Source organism: Hippoglossus stenolepis, chromosome 7 (assembly GCF_022539355.2).
Source record: "Hippoglossus stenolepis isolate QCI-W04-F060 chromosome 7, HSTE1.2, whole genome shotgun sequence".
Classification (NCBI taxonomy): domain Eukaryota; kingdom Metazoa; phylum Chordata; class Actinopteri; order Pleuronectiformes; family Pleuronectidae; genus Hippoglossus; species Hippoglossus stenolepis.
The window spans coordinates 12,256,687-12,273,814 of NC_061489.1; the positions used below are offsets into that span (position 1 = coordinate 12,256,687).

Sequence of the window (17,128 nt, forward strand, 5' to 3'; positions counted from 1 at the left end):
GTTGAATCAACATGAGTCATATGTTCTGCTTCATTTTGTTTCTTTTTCTCTTCGCTCTGCTTCTTGACTGTGTGAGTTGTTGGTGCATGGGAGAGGAAGCTGAAATCAGTGCAGGTCCTCTGTTCACTTGTCTCCATATGTATCCTCCATTTTGTGACAACACAGTTATAGGGGGGTGCGTTCAAATTGTCCACTTTGCTTAGGAACCTTCCAAACCGAGTGAAATGACCTGGAAGTATTTCAGTGGCCGTCATAATAAGAGCTATTCAAATTCTCTAAAGGATAAGGAAAGGAGTGTCAATGCTTCCTTACTCATCTCCTTTAGCATAGGAAACATCAGAAAGAACATTTGTTGTTTCTTAATGATTGAATCTTCCATTAGTATAAAGTGAAAACATCTTATTTCAGGACGTGCCACTCTGTTTTGGACAGGAAATTAGAAAAGTCAGGGCACTGTCTACAGCACAGAATACCGTGCATTTTAAAGTTGTTCAAAAAAAAAGGCAGAATGTAAGTGGAGTCGGATTTAGTCCTTTCCTAACTCCTTATGGCTTCTCTTTCACATCTTTCCTTGACCGTATTCCATCGGGGTCCAGGAATAGTGATTAGGAAAGGACTTTATTCTGACTTTCCGAACACACCCATAGTTTTTTTAAGTGTGTGTTCGGTGCACTCAGGGGTTTATTTGTTTGGAGACTAGCAAAGCGAGACACCTTCATTTAAAATTAATGAAATGCTCTAAAATCAATGAAATGCACTAACTTTAATGAAATGCTCTCTAAGAATGAAGATTGTGTGGGACAATAGGACTGAGCTTTTGCACTGTTTGGGCACCAGCGGGCTTTTATACGTGTTCATACATGGTCCGACTTTGTGAATAAGAAATGCTTTGTGTTGTTAAAAATAGAACAACTATCTGCTGTGATCCTCCTCCGCTCGCCTCCATGCGTGTTGCTGTTTATATAAGAGTTTGTGTATCAGTTTCATCTTCTGAGCCAAGATCTCGAACTCATGAACAACTCAAAGCCTCACAGCGTTGAGCAACTTATCCAGACAGAAAATCTTGTGTTACATTCCCGTTCTCCTTAAAATGCACACAAGGTGATGCCTTGTGAGTCAAGCAGCAGGGCGCGAGGCAGAGGAATCTGAAAGAGCCGCACTCGCTGCTGCTGATGTGCTGCTTCCACTTCACAGAGCTGTATCTGGTTTAAGAGTGACGCAATTCAGGCGCTGACAGCTTGTTAGCAAATGGCCCTCGTTCACTGATGAGCCTTATACGTGATTGTGTCCTCATATCGACCACCTGTGAGGCACTTAGAGTAAATCAGAGGAGGCTCCTTTAATCGGGAATCATATCCTAAATTAGATTTATGTGTATGACAGTGAAAAGCTGTTCAATGGGATCACACAATGCACTGTTAAAAATCCAGAGGAATTAAAGTCACTTAAAGTAGATTTTACTCAAATTACTCAGAATGAAACAATAGTAAAAAGTCAGGTAAAATGTACGCGAAGCAAAGGTTACCTATTTTCAAAAGGGGAAGTGAACGAGTGGAAATATGGTGATAACAGTTATATGTGATAAAACTATTACATCTTAAAGCCACCAGGCATATTTGCATTAGCTTTTCAATGCATTTACAGCATTTCCAGGTGAGAACAGCTCCGAAAGGAACCAGTCAGGAATTTTGCAACTGATAATTACAGATTTACATTTAGTGTGCAGGTTATTAGGTACACCCAGATAGAACGAATGTAGTGTAATACAACATTCCTGCAATATGTAATGAGGGTCATAATGAGGGTTATAAAGTTCAGTTTATATCAAGTGTTTAGGAACTGATGATTTAACTGTATGATCATTTTTAAGGCTGTCATGTGTGGTGATGTTGACATGCATTGCCTCACACAGAGGCGTTTCTGTGAGTTTGCACAAAGCTTCATTGTTACAAGGGCCGACAAGGTAATTAAATTAATGGACACCACTGCAGGCTATATTAGCCTCTATAAATTACAATTGATAATGTGTCAATACATAAAACAGCACTGCCCATAGTAGTGGGTATAATACGACTTTAAAAATACAGCCATGTTATTTAACATCCTAACGTGAGGTCACCTCTGTGTCTCTTCAGGTTTGTGTTTCTCTTCACAGAGATGTTGTAGCCTCCGGGCTTCTCTCCTGACAATACGACTCAGTCTCTCTCTCTCTGCAGCTTTATATTTGAAGTGGGTCCAAATGTCAACCTGTGTTGTTGGCGTCATGTTCTTTTCCCTTCACTGCATGTTTCCTGATCTCTTAGTGTTCCAGTACATGTAGCTGGGTTCTTGCACTGTCGTCAGTCTGTTCATAAGTACACTGTGGCTGTGCAGAATCACTAGAAAAAAATGAGTGCAGGGAGAGAATCTAAAGTAGTTGGTTCGAAGAAAACTCTGTAATTTAAATTTACCTTGTGCACTGCAAAGTCACAATCTGGATTTCTCTGCCTCCTAATTCTAATGGAAAATGAAAAAATGTTTGCGACTGAGCTGAATGAGCTCTGCAGTCACAACATCCTCCCAAACAACAGACAGGTGGTGCACACCTCATTGACGGTAGAAGTGAACGTACTCGTCACAGCTCAACGATCCGCTGTCCGTATATTAGTGTTTCGCCAGTCCCAGCATGCACCTGTTGGTCACGCAACATGGCAGGTGGGTTTGATTTGGGACACTTGACGTGGTCGCTGGGTGGTGCATCGAATCAGCGGCTTTTATCGTCTCTGCTGCACCTGACGATTTTGTGACGTTTGTTTTTTTCCCTCTGACAAATTTTACTTTAAATTTAGAGAAGTAAAATGTTTGAGTTTAAAAACACAGCCTACTTAGTAAGAGTGATTTTTTTTTTACAGACTGAGATAATAAAGATCATTAATCATCTTCAAGCCCACATCTTTATGCTCATCTCTTTTTTGCTCTCCGTCTGTTTCTCTGACTTGCATACGAATTAAAAAATATATTGCTTCTTTTTTTAATCTTGATCAGACTCTTTTCATTTTCTGCTTATTATCTTGAGGCAGATGCTCTGTCCGAAGTATGTAAAGTAATATACAATGATTTATGGGGCACATTTATCTTATCTTTTCGATGCAATAAGATAAGTGATTGTGGACTCAGATATATAATACTATTATGTCGTAGAAAAAAACAACTGTGTTTAAATCCCCTTACTTTTTATATTAGACTGTACCATGAGAGCAAACTCAGGCTGTAGCACCACATTGTATCTTTCTCTCCAATACTGCACAGTAAAATAATAACATGAACTTCCACTCAACTCCTTATACCCTAAGTCTACATAAAAAATGCATCTGCTGTTGCAGAAACTTTCCAAACAGACCCTCCAGCCGAGTATATTATCTGCTGACCTGATCAATGGGTACACTGTGGATTACCAGCAGACTGAGGTCACCCACTGCCTTCAGGTCAAACAGCGTCTCCTCAGTCTTCCTCACATGTATCACACGATGGTTAGTGTCACACTGTTGCACCAATCTGTCTTTTTCAGAGAGGTCGGCTGCACCGCTGTATGTGTGTACTAGGTTTCAAGTTTTAAGATCTCTTTATTATCACTGTACAAGTACGATGCAAATTGTGCGTGGAGCAAGCCCAAAGATGCCTAATTGATAACACATAGGATTTATATTAAGTAAAAGAATTATATATGGAATTAACTGTAAAAGTGTGTACTAAGAAAATAGTGCAAATAGGATTTAAAAAATACAAAAAACAAATATGATACATCATTAATTCAAAATAGAAAGACAATAAACATCGCTAAAATATAGTCATGTAATGAAGATATTTATATCAGGCAAAGGATGGCTGTATCCCCTGAGAATTTAATATTACAGTTGTAAGAGTTGGTTCTAAAAGTAAACTGAAGAATTCCTAAGAAAAGCCCAAAACTCAATTTATTCGAAAAGGCAAATGCAGTGTAACCATTTAAGCTGCTGAGACTTACATTGCTGTTCCCTGTCCATGTGCTGTTTCGATATTGAATGCATACGTCACATGAGCCAGAACTCAACAAGACGACGAAGAGCAAACAACAACGCAACAGGGTCAGTGAAGGAAGGAGAGAGGGGGGGTTGGTGTGGTGAAGAGAGAAAAAGACAGAGTGAGAGAGAGAGAGAAATCCATTAAATTCTTTTGAAATATTAAGTAAATATATCTGTTTTCAAATACTTTTCCTGTTTCTATGGTGAAAGACCGACTATGCTGAAAGATTTAGTTACTTCTGGATTTCCAGGAGAAAGAGTCCTGATGGCTCTTCAGTCCTTCGGTTTATTCTAACCCAGTCATCTCCTGCAGCAGCACCGTCTCTGCCCACGACTTGTCCCTCAGTGTGCAGCTTACCCCTCGGGCTATTTTTCGAAAACTGTCTTCACAATTTTTTGTTTTTTTTGTTGTTGTTTACGGCACAGAAATCTATAGCACGTTTAAAATCCTTATTTCTCTGCTGTTGACTATGAAAAGCTCTTCAAGGCAAACTAATAAAATAATGACCTGAGAAGAAAGAGTCGCGATGTGGGCTGAGCCTGCAGAAAACACTGCAGTCATCTGTTTTCCTGCAGAAAAGACTCGGGAAGACGAGGTGGGATTTTTTTGATGCCCAACCACGAAATTATATGGATTCTTTGATGCAGCCTTTGGAAAGTCACTGTGACAGAAAAAGGCAACACAAAACCCCAGTTAATAATGTAATGAGCTTCACAGCCCTCGGCTATGTTTGTACCCTGTGAAACAAAAAAAAATAGAAAAGTCATCAACGTGATCCTTGCAGTAATGATTGTACTTTTACTTTGTGTACGTCTGTGTTTGTGTGTAAAACTTGCAAATGTATGATTGTGTGTGTGTGTGACTGTCAGGGGGAATGCAAATACTCTCCCCAGAGACCGCACACATCTCCCAAATGATTCATGACCCCAAGCATTTTCAGCTACGACTGTGACTGCGCTGTGGATGTGAAGCCTCCATTTTTGGCCTGAGTGCTTTTGAAGCTGGAGTGGGATTTTGTTCCATGAGTTTTTATGTTAATTCATTCAAGCATTTCCCTCCCTGTGTGTTAACAGTTCATGTGGAGTGCTACAGTATGTATGGCTCCCAAAATCAAAAGGTAGGGTTTGATAAGGAACCAGACGGAGGCTTTCCTCAGAGAGACAAACAACAGCATCAGTCGATTCAATAGCTGCCCCGAAAACATCTGAAGTTTACGTCCAAGTGAGAAAACACTCACACTGAAAAGAAGAGGTCAGGTAAACAACTGTGTCCTTTTTCACACCAATAGTCAATGTTCTTTTTTTAAATGCGTGATCCCGATTATTCCAGAAGCTTAACCAATTGGTTATCAGAATCGGCTTTATTGGCCAAGTATGTGTACGCACACAAGGAATTTGACTTTGGTTTTGCATTGCTCATTACTGACATAGAAATAAGTTGAAGACTAGTCAAGAAAAACCTGAAACTATGGTGGTGTAGGGTCTGCACTTCTTGGAGGCATGATGGAGGACGTCCCCTTACACTTAACAAAATAATAATTTTCATCCAAACCACTTACTTTCCTCAAACCTAAGTTGATTTATGTCGACGTTCAAAGGCATGTGCAAATAGGACCGAAAATTCTTCCAGGTTTCATCGGCACAGACGTATTTGGTCATTCAATTTGGATGACCTATTGGTTCAGGCCGACTTTGTCCCACGTAAACAAAACCCAGCCCCCAGGTCTGTCCATTGTGACAGCAGGAGTGCCAATGCAAAAATGGCTGGCACAAAAGTTGAACCTGGCACTACTTCATCCAGCAAGGTGCTGCGGCTGCCAGATCTATTATATGTGAGCACAAAGAGTGACTACTTTTTATGTGAATCATGTATTCTACCATTTTTATCCTTGAGCCTAAATACTGCGACAAAAGACAAAGTGAGTGTCACTATAATAACTTCCCAGAGGCGTAAAAAGCCAGTGTTTGGTGTCTCGCGCTGTTATACTGACTGATGTGTTACTCAAATTGGACGTGACGTGAAGCAAGTACCTGAAGCCTCTTCCCCAACATTACAGTCTTTTTACTTGTTTTGTTTTAATATCAAGACATTTTTGGTATAAACTCAGGCTACCAGTCCACAACCATGACAATCTGATGTTCAAGGGCTGGGCAATACAACAATATCAATAATTATCGAAAGATCATTTTCATCAATAGTGATATAATAAAAGTCCAGTAAATATAGATATATTGATTATGAATTGTGCAAGTACAGTGAGGGGGTATAACACATGATTGATCTACCTCTGATTTTCAAATGTTTTGCTGTTTTCTCAAGTGTTTGTCAGAAGAAAGGGTTTAAAACCACAACCTTCACTCAGGAGCAAACATTTGTCTCTAAACTTAGAAATAGTAATGTGACATTTATTGATATCAACTGATATTCATTTTTAAAAAATCTTGGTATAACTTTTGGCCATATCTTGTAGCCCTTGCATGTTCACCATCTTAATTTAGTATACATATACTAACATATAGGTTTGCTGGTATTGGGTCTTATCATTTAACAAACCAACCAACCAGCCAACCAACCAATCGACACAGCTAGATGTGTGGCTACAAAGAGCACTCTTGTCTGGAAAAAATAACACCTGCACACACTAAAGTAACATTTTTTGCTGCAAGTGTTGTTTTTCCTTTTCCCCTTGTTGGCAGTTTGGGATCCGGGCCAAGTTAAGTAACGACTTCACACTGCACCGCTCGTCCTCGGAGCATGAGCGTGACTCTCAGAAATGGGCGCTGGCACAAAAGACCAATTAATATGCATGTTGTTACTCCGATAGTTATCGCCCCAGTAACACTGTCAGTTTATTACTGTGGTTGTTTTGTTTTATTTATTTATTTTTCTTTCCTCTGCTTCTGAGGTGTGGGCTCCAGCTTGGCCAGATGGGCCCTTGGATACAGCAGCAAAAACAGCTGGTTGTCAGGGGAGACCAGCGAAGGAAGCAAGTGAGCAAATGAAAGAGAGAGAGATTCATTTCACAGTTTTCTGAGTGGCTACTCTTTTTGTTCTTGGTGTGTGATGTCCTACTGTGAAGATAAGTAGATGGGAATCTATCTATCCATCTATCCATCTATCCATCTATCCATCTATCCATCTATCCATCTATCTATCTATCTATGCCAATTACTGTGGAGTGGCAGAGCGGTTGTACTGAATTGCATTGAGCTCTAGTTTCATTGGGAAACATTATAAATAAGTATATAACTCTTTATTATAACCGCTGTTATATTATCTTTTCATTATCATCAACAAGTGTTACAAAGAGACTGGAACTAACAATGAATTCACTTAAAAGTAAATTCTTCTAACGAGTGTTATGCAGCTGCACATCAGTGAACTCCATTAAAAACACATGAACGATACCGTTGCTCTGACTTACACATCCCCTCATTAAGATTAACATAGCCAATGTAGGTTATCCTGAAATAACTCCATAGCTGCGTTTTTGATTTCAGCAGCAGAGCTCCGTGCTGGACACACATCATTTAGTATGCACAGGGATGTTGTTTCATTTTAAACTGCTGAGAGGGATAAACTTCACATGTCTTTGCTCACTGTAGTTACATCAGACTCCAGTCCAGGATGAATTCGTTCTTGGATTTGGTTTTCTCACGATAAAACAGGGGAAAATAAACAGCCTCAGCCCTCCTCTAACTCCCGTCCACATGCTGTGTTTGAAATCCCGCAGAGCTTTAAGAGGTGGACAGGACTCATTTAGCCCAACAAAAGCAAAGAAGGAGATCTGCGTTTAGATTTAAAATCAACTCAAGCAGGGGACTCACACAGTTAGTGTGAGTGTGTGCATCCATGTGTATCTCAGAGAGCACTCATGTGTCTCGCACACAGAGCGACCCGCTCCTGCTTAACAACCAGCCTTGTGGTTGTGAGGCTGAAATAATCTGTGTTCTTTCCCCTCATTTAAATGCCTTTCCGCTGTGACTGGTGTGATCTGTGGTTTCTGTCGAGTAACTGGTCTGCTTTTTAAAATGTGCTTTGATGTTGCCTCTGCAGAGATGTCAGGCTCGGCCAACTGCCTCTCCTCACATGTGCATCAGACCTTGTGGCGCACGGGTGCTGATCGGATTTTGAAAGCATGTCCGGGCTCGGTATTTGTCGGTAGTAGTCCTGTTATGCAGGATGTCTCAATGAGCCACATTATGAAGGACATGTGTCTGTCTGTGTGCTTGTAAAAAGGCTGCAAAAGTGTTATTATTTTTCTCTGCCACACAACCTTGGGTCTGTTCGGCTCTCTCTCATGACTAAGCAGAAGTGAAAGGGAAGATAAAACAGCGGCTGTGCATGGAAGCACCATGTATAGTAGGATCGCAAATGATTTCAGTGCTTTAAATCATATTTTATACACTAATTAAATATAATTTCTAAAGTCACCTTATAACTTTTCTTCCTCCCCAGTGATGCCTACGTGTATATTTAATTGCATTAAAACCTTAAAATCAACGTACGCACACAACACCCAATCAGCCTTTGGACGTCCACTCCATCACACCCCTCCCTCACTGATGTCAGGCTGAGTGGCATCTCGATAGATGTAGGTCTATGGCTTTTAAAAATCGACCTGTAAATCAGCCTCCACCTACTCCTGAAACATGCTGTATGATGCAAAAGAGTGATATTTGTTGGCATATGCAAAATGTTTAGAATTAATGATGGCGTAGAGGAGAGTGCTCCTCGTCTGACTCCGGGGGGGGGGGTTTTGCCTCGGCCGCCCCACCTGTCTCTTGCTCTCCGTTTGCTCCCGTCCAGTTTTTCCATAACTTGCACAGCCACAAGATGAGATCAGAGAAGCCTAGTCATCTAAGTAATGGCTTTCTTTCTGTTGATTCCTCCTGGGTCCACGGCCTTGCATTCAGTGATGTATGCTCCATGCAACGGCACCGGACAGTTCATCTCTCTCAGCCACAGGCACCTCTGAATAAGCACACCCACCCTGGACCAATCTCTGAAATGCACTTTGGGGCCACTGCCATCCCTCCCATTGACATCCACAGAACAAGAGAAGCACAATAACCATTTCCGAGTCATGTAATAAGACTTTGGAGTATTAGAGAAGGGTTCGGGGGGAGAGGTCTTCCATTTGCAGGGGTGGTAAACTAACCTTTTTCCTTTTCTGCAGGGACAGCCACACAAAAGTGTTCATTTCCCCTCACATCCTCTGTATGAACTTTTCAATGCTTTATCATGTTTTCTGTGTCCAACTGTTCAGTCTAATTACGCAGTTTCTTTCTCTCTGTCCCCGGGCTTCTACATTCTGCTTGGTTTGGCATAAGACCCCACCAGCACCCATGGGCTCTTCCTGCAGCCTCAGTAAGGAGCCTTTCAGCAAACTCCTCTGTGGCATTTTTTCAACGCAAGCCCCCTGTGCAACCCTGTCTCACCAAGAAATAGAGCCTTTAATTGAAAAAACTGGCCAGATGTGGAGTGTGGGATGAATATAGAGTAAAAGCAAAGCCAAATAGTCCCCCCCCAAAAAAACAACAACTGCAGAACCCACCAGAACATGACACTGACATAAATGATTTGAAATGCCCTTTCAGTTTCTCTCCCCTGTCTCGGTTTCTTTCCTCCTCTCCTGCTACCTCGCTGCTGTACCCTTCTTCCTTTCCACTGACATTCCCCAGACATCTGATGGATATTGGACCATGCCCTCCAGGAGACATATTCCATTATCATGCTGCCACAGTGCACATCCACCGACCCGTCTCTATTCTAATCAATAGCCATGCACCACAGCAGCACAGCCGACAAGCACAAACAAGACGCACACTGCAAAACCTTCATTTAATGATCAAACCACTAGATGAGCGCAGATGAGAGGGAAAGGTGCAAAGTAATTTGAAGACGACTAATAAGCTGATTAATTCATGTCTGTGCAGATTGATATAGATGGAAATCCAGCAGAGCAGCCCCAGTTGTGCTGCCGCTTACCTGTGCGTCTCTGTGGTGGTCCTTCTCACTGTGGCTCATGGAGACCCTCGGTCTACACAGCCATGCCCTCCTATATGGGCATGCCTCTGTGGGGCAGATCAGTGGTCTGCCTCGTGTCTGTCAGCCCCGAGAAAAAGAGGGGATCAAGGTTCAGAGAGTCCTCCCGACTTGGCAGCCCCGTCTAGCGCATCTCCTTGTGTCTCCCGCTCTCCCAGGTCATTCCAGCCAGCCCCTCGGCAACTGCAGAGCCAGGGAGCGAGTGTTCGGGGGGGATGGGAAGGGCTTAGAAAACTGAAGCGGACATGGAACGGCAAGCAGAGCACCTCCTCCTCCTCCTACATGTCTGACTGCAGCCAGTGGACATGCTACAGCTGGAGCCTCTGTACGCCTCCCGTTTTCACCTTGTTCAATCGTGTGAGTGTGTGTGCGTTTTGTGCGTGCCTGCTTCTCAGTGCTGACTCCACTCTGCGCTGTGCGTGGATGCTCAGTCTCTTCTCTCACTGTTAATGCTGCTAGTGGCTCTGAGAGAGAGAGAGAGAGAGAGAGAGAGAGAGAGAGAGAGAGAGAGAGAGAGAGAGAGAGAGAGAGAGAGAGAGAGACAGAGAGGTGTGAAGCGGGGAAGGGAGAATGGCAATGAAGGCTATAGGAACGATTCCCTTTGCTCCATCTATCGGTATCAGTCAATCAGTTAATGAGTCATCCATACATATGTCTGTGTGTGTGTGTGTGTGTGTGTGTGTGTGTGTGTGTGTGTGTGTGTGTGTGTGTGTGTGTGTGTGTGTGTGTGTGTGTGTGTGTGTGTGTGTGTGTGTGTGTGTGTGTGTGTGGCCCTAAGAGATATACAAGCTGGCAAATAAGCTGGCATGTTTCTTATTTGTACTCTGCATATCTTGTCTCATGTTTGCAGTGTGCAGATACATTCCAGTAAGTCCTTTGTATGCTAATGAGCATGTTTGACATAACTGCTTGAGGACTTTATAGCCTGGTATCAACACACATGCACGATACAAATGCACAAGCATCCAGTCATACATAGAGGAGAGGAACATCTAAATAGCACCAGAGGATCTTCTCCGGATATCAGTATATCAGCAGCCCCAAGAACCCACAGCCTTTACAGCCTACCTGCCACCCTCAACGCTCAGGGGAATAATATATCACACCTCGACACTGCAGAGTATCCCCAGGAGAGGAGAGGAGAGGAGAGGAGAGGAGAGGAGAGGAGAGGAGAGGAGAGGAGAGGAGAGGAGAGGAGAGGAGAGGAGAGGAGAGGAGAGGAGAGGAGAGGAGGAAGGAAGGAAAGAATATTAGAAAGACAAGAAGTGAAATGTTGAGTCTCAGTTTCACTGACAGTGTGCTCTGTTTTGTTCTCTGAACATGCTGTCTGTTCCACTGTGGCTGCCTCAAGAATTAAAGAGAGAGGCAGAAATTGATTAGAATGGAAAGGAATGAAGATGTGGAGATAAGGAAAGGCAAAATTGAGAGAGGGGAGAAGAGAGAGAGAGAAATGTAAGGCACAGACCTTTTCCCATCAGATAAAAAAAAGCAGGGACATTTACAAAGCACAGGAGGAGCATACTAACGACCCTCTTCATCTTATCTCTCCCTCTTTTTTCTTTGTTAGATAACTCTATCCTTATCTTTGCATCCTCTTTATACCTTTGTCTCGGATGCACTCTTTGCTCTCTGTGTCTGGCTTTGAATTAGTTCAGCCCTCTCTCCAGCCTTAAAACCAGAATGCATGTTACAACAGCAGAACAGAAACATGTCAACCTGACAGAAAAGGCCATCGGATATTTCCCAGCATCTAGACAAACTGAAAATGTCTAGACAGACAGACAGATTGATGTAAGCAGAGGCACAGGGCAGGGTGTTTGGGGCCTCAGACAGCCATGCTTGCAGCGTGATGTGACTGGAATGAGAGGACTGTGTTACTCTGCTACAGAGCTACAAGCTGCACCAACTCTGTCTATGCTCCATTCCTCTATAGACTGATTCTCTCAGATATAAGTGCATCACCGATTACAGCCCAAAAGAAGGAATTTTGAACTTTCTAAAACAAATGAAAATTATGGAAAGGACTGCAAACATGAATAGGAATTCATGGACATGAAGAAACTCATTAGTTCCCAATGTGCCCTTTGTGATCCCACAGAAAGGGCTTAGTCGAGACGTGATCCCCACGGAAACCGTACCGACTGACCTGGGGCTCTGCTTCTGAAGGAAATGCTTCCTGCTCGGTCGTGTTGATGTGACTCTGTAATCCACTACTAAATCAGGAGTCAGCCGAGCCAGTGACTGAGGCAATCCCATGAAGAAGAGTCAGCCTCGTGAAGTGTGTGTGGAGGTAATTATGCATGAGGAAGACTGTTAGTGCCACGTTGGATGTTGGCAGAGAACTAGCAGATGGTAATTCCTCCCTCCTTCTGCACCCCTGGCAGACCTCTGGATTACAAATGCATTGCTACCCACATATCACTTTCTCTCACACATACAGATGTGCTGCTGCAGCCTCAGAAGTCTGTCTTTAAAGGGCACTTTAAAGCTCTGGTGCTACTATACTAATACTGTTGCAACTGGAAAAGAAAAATCAGGATCATGCAAGCTAAAAGGACTATTGGGATACTGAATTGAAAATCCCATTTGTTTTGATTCCTTCGTGCACCTTCTAATGCATCGGGAGAACAATGATGCAATTATTTTGTGAATTCCTTGAGTCCTCTGACAACAGTATCATCTGAAGTGCTCTCTCTATTTGGTTGTGTCTCAGACTGTGCTTATAGGACCAGGCATCTTAGATCCGTGTTGTGCCATTTTGGTGATAACTTTAAAATGAGCAAATGTGCAGCAATAACAGAGTCATATTTAAACTAGCACCAAGCGGAGCGCATACCTCTGCCATGGACCTAAATTCAATGGACTGGGGGACGACCTGTTCGGCCCGCCTCTCACCCAATGTCAGCTCCGACCCTTACAGGAGAAATGGGCTGTGTTTCTACAGAGCTTTTCCAGCCTTATTGACCACTCAATGCACTTTACAGTCCAAGTTGCTTTCACCTATTCGCACACACATTCATACAGCGCTTCTATATGCAGTCACACACCATTATCTCACACCATTCCCAGCACAGCGGTCATGGGCAGTTGGGGTTCAGTATCTTGCCAGAGGACACTTGGGGATGCAGACTGGAGGTGTTGGAGATCAAAGCACCGAACTTCTGGTTCGTGGCCAACCCTCTGTGCCTCCTGAGCCACAGCCGTGATAAGCGATATAGACAATGGATAGTTTTACTCACACACTGCGATTGCTAGATGCAGCATGAATGAGTCTACATTGATCTATAAATTGAAAAAGGTAATTCTTACTGTTTCTTTAGTCCACAGCTGCCATTTGAAAAGCTTCTCATTACGCTCATTAAATTTAATACATATAAAGAAACAATTACCATTCAGTTAATTCCCTGCAGCCATGTGAAGCCAACAGCCCTTGATAAGTCTATAGCCTCTGATTTGAGAGTGCAGTGCCATCACACACATAATCACCTGCAAAGGACACCAGGCTACTAAAAGATAACCACACAGCTCTACACACATCAGAGTGATTGGTTATTAGTCGGTATTCGCTTATAATCCTCCGATGTGCTACGGCCTGATTTTTTTTAGACCAAGTTATATATAAAAATATATATATATACAGTATATTTTCCTTAAATCCTGTTGCTGTTGTCATATACATAAGGTACCTTTGAACTGAGATGTTGGTGTTAGGGCCTCAACACTCCCTGCTGGTTGCTGGCAGTGTAATGCTGCTGAGACAGGAACTGCACAATGCACCTCCTGACCTAATCCTCTGATTGGACACAGCACCCGAGACTCAGGCTCTTGACCCTAGGCGGCTTGGAAATGGGAAATTCTCCCAGCTCTCGACGGCAGTCACAGCCGTAGCAGCTACAGCATCCTCCCCAAGATGCGTGCAACCTATGTCCGCTCTTTTCAGGATTTCAGGCTCTAGATATCTGTTTGTCATAATATGTTTCCTTCATCTCCATCCTCATGAAGTGCATCTCCTCTGGTAACTTGTCAACAGCCCTTTGAAGACCAATGGCAACTGACACAGACTGCACAGCCAGATGGCTGTCTGCATATTCTGTACCCTCAGCCCCACTCCTCAGAGCCTCCCTGGCGTTTTTACACTGCACCAAGACAGTCTCCATTAAATCATTTAAACTCTGTTTAAGGCACGTGGCCTTAAGACCAGATCAAGGTCGTTCAGGACACTTTTTCCTGTAGTCTATGACCTCCATCAACAGGCTGACTCATGTCATGTCCGAACGTGCACATACAGAGAAAGGCAGACCATAAACTGTTCATATCCAAACAGCTCTTTGAATCTGCCTCAGAAGTCATCTGCATAGTTATTAAGTGAGCTACACTGAGGAAGCTAAGCTTCAGATGATCATACTGTTTAGGTACAACGAAAACACACTTTCATTGGTTCGGGTTAGGTACTAAAATCCAGTGCCAATCATGCACTGGTTCCTACACAGCCAGTATCTCAGGATAGAATCACAATGCAGATTTAGTTGCCTTATTTTGATGGCTGATCTATGCATTGAAAGAGTTGCCCTGCTTATAGGCAACTTCCCAAACTTGATTCGACGCGACTGCTTAAAGTTGAACAGTCGAAAGTGTGGCTTTATTTCACATTAAAGGATTCCATGCTGCAATTTTTTAAAACAACTCTCAGAAATAAAAATAGCTGCTCTTATCAGCTATTGTCGTGTGTGCTTTTAAAAAGAGAAGTGGTTCTGGCACCTTTTAGGCAAAAGGACACAGCTGGTGCAATGTACCAAGCTTTTGGGTTTATTTAGGGACAATGATATGAGTGAATGTAACTCAGTTAACTCAAGTCACTCATGTGTGTTTCATTTAATAAAAATATATCAATATATTTCACATCAAAACTTACACTTTCCTCAGAGTGAGGAAAGCTGCAGGAGACTGGAAAACTACAACACTGCTGCTTGAACCTGAACCTGAACGTCCTCAAAGTTCAGTATTTCACTGAAATTGCAAGAGGAGGAAGCCATGACTGACCGTTTGTCTCATCTCTTCTTTTGTTTTCAGATTTACTCAGAGAAAATGGCTTCGCTGTCAGAGAAGACTCTCTAATGACCTGTCTGCTGTGAAATCTGTGTGAATCCCATCATGTGACCACAGTAAATACTGTAGGAAGCTGGTTAAGGGTGAAATAAACACACAGTGTCCACTTTGTGAAAGGTTCACTAAGGCAGTACAGCCTTGCCATTAAAGAATCTGCATTTTGGCTTTCACAATCTCTGCAGCCTGCAGAGACTCCTCCACATGGACAATTGGCAGCCAGTGTATCTTTTCTGCAGATTCATTAAGAGATGAAGCTCCATGGGATCACAGAGAGGAGCTCCAGATTCCTGTAGCCCTAACAGAACAGAGTGGAGCTTGTTAAGATTGTTGAAGTGAAGTTTGATCACACACCAAACAACCAAAGAGATAAAGGAGCGGTTTTAGAGGTTTCTAGAAGTGGAAGAGGAGGACAGGATGGTTCCCTTGAGGGAGGAAGAGGGGCAGAAGAGTCCGATGACAAAGTAACTAAGAGAGAGCTGTAGACATGTATTTTTTAGCATGGCTACAAAGTTGCAGGGGACAGAGTGCAACCTGATGACCCATAGCTGCTCTCTGGAGCGCTCGTAGATGGACAAACACATCTGGAACAAGATGAACCAAGATGGCCTCTGACACATCTGTGATTGTGGACCCAAATCCCGCTGGTCTGCGTCGGACTGCAGCTTCGGTGTCTCAAGCTCTGATGACTTTCTCTCAGGGACTCTCAGCTGGGATGTCCAGGTGCTAACACAGACACCTTCAAAGTGCACATTCACGCACTTTCACAGACAGAGTGTTTTATTCTTTAATAATGAGGATAAATTCTGATTATGGACTGCCAGTGAACTTCTCTCTGACAACAGAGGAACAGGGCAGATACCTTTAGTTTGTGCAGAGTTTCTCAAAGATTCAGTGGGCAGCGACTTCAGGCTGGGTTGGTGTCACAACTGCATGAAAATGTCTGAGTATTTGCCTTCATTCTGAATTGAGTCATGTCAAATGACTGTACTGCATAGTCTGTTACTTGGCTGCAGCCTGTGAGAGAATCACTGAATCCGATAAAGTAAAGCTGTTATACTCCGATGGATCTCTATGCCTGCCAGGAGTGTGTCAAGGGACTTTGGGGGTGACCCCCCCCATTTGGTTGCTTTTTACCTCAATGTCAGACCGTTCCTTCTTTATCTCTGTCACAGTGCGTCTCTGTGTTGACACAGCGTTAACAGGCTCAATCAGTATTTTCACTACGGACACTGGTAAATTTGTTCTGTTTAGGCTTGATGATTTCCATAAGCAGGTCGAGGTTCGCAATGCAAAGTTCTTCCTTTTGCTCTTTAGGCTTTTTCTTAATTTTTCTAAATGAAACTCACAACTGGAGCAGAACAAGCAGTCTTGCATAGCGAGGAGGGTTCGGTAATAATCTAATCTCACACACGCACGACTGCACATGTACAGGTGGTGTGCATCAAGATGGTTTGAGCAGTGAGGAGGGTTTGAGTCAGACAAGAAACACAAGAGAGATAAATCCCCTGACTCCTAATACGTTCTTTAAAATATAACAGTGTTAATATTTGTTTGTGGTATTAACAAAACCAAACAAAGACAAGAGCTTGGTGAATAAAGTGATAACAGCTCGGCATTTAAGAAGAATATTAAATTAACTCCACTTTAACCTTTTTAATAATTTAGTAATAATTTACATGGTAATGAGACAACAACATAGGGAATATAGAGGGAACAGTCTTAAATTAAATTACATCTGGTGTTTGACACCAGAAGTAATTTATGGAAAATTAAAGTGTGTATCACATTCAGTAATGAGATAATGTTAAATGCTGATATTGTGTACATTATTATTATGTCTTACCATTATATCTATAACATATTTATGTGCATGTTTTTGAAAAGATAACATAGTAGGTTTGATGCCGTTTCGAGTCGAATTTGAATGTCGGAG

At 42.6% G+C, this 17,128-nt stretch overlaps 1 protein-coding gene across 3 annotated transcripts in view; it reads right to left on the reverse strand.

Annotated features, from left to right (window-relative positions):
• frmpd3 (FERM and PDZ domain containing 3) overlaps window positions 1–10,509 on the reverse strand; it is an 82,279-nt gene extending 71,770 nt beyond the window's left edge. For all 3 annotated transcript variants that reach the window (XM_035161444.2, XM_035161447.2, XM_035161443.2), the window contains exon 1: window positions 10,033–10,509. The gene's annotated coding sequence lies outside the window, so the exon portion shown is untranslated. The remainder of the gene's footprint in view (window positions 1–10,032) is intronic.
• Window positions 10,510–17,128: the final 6,619 nt, after the last annotated feature.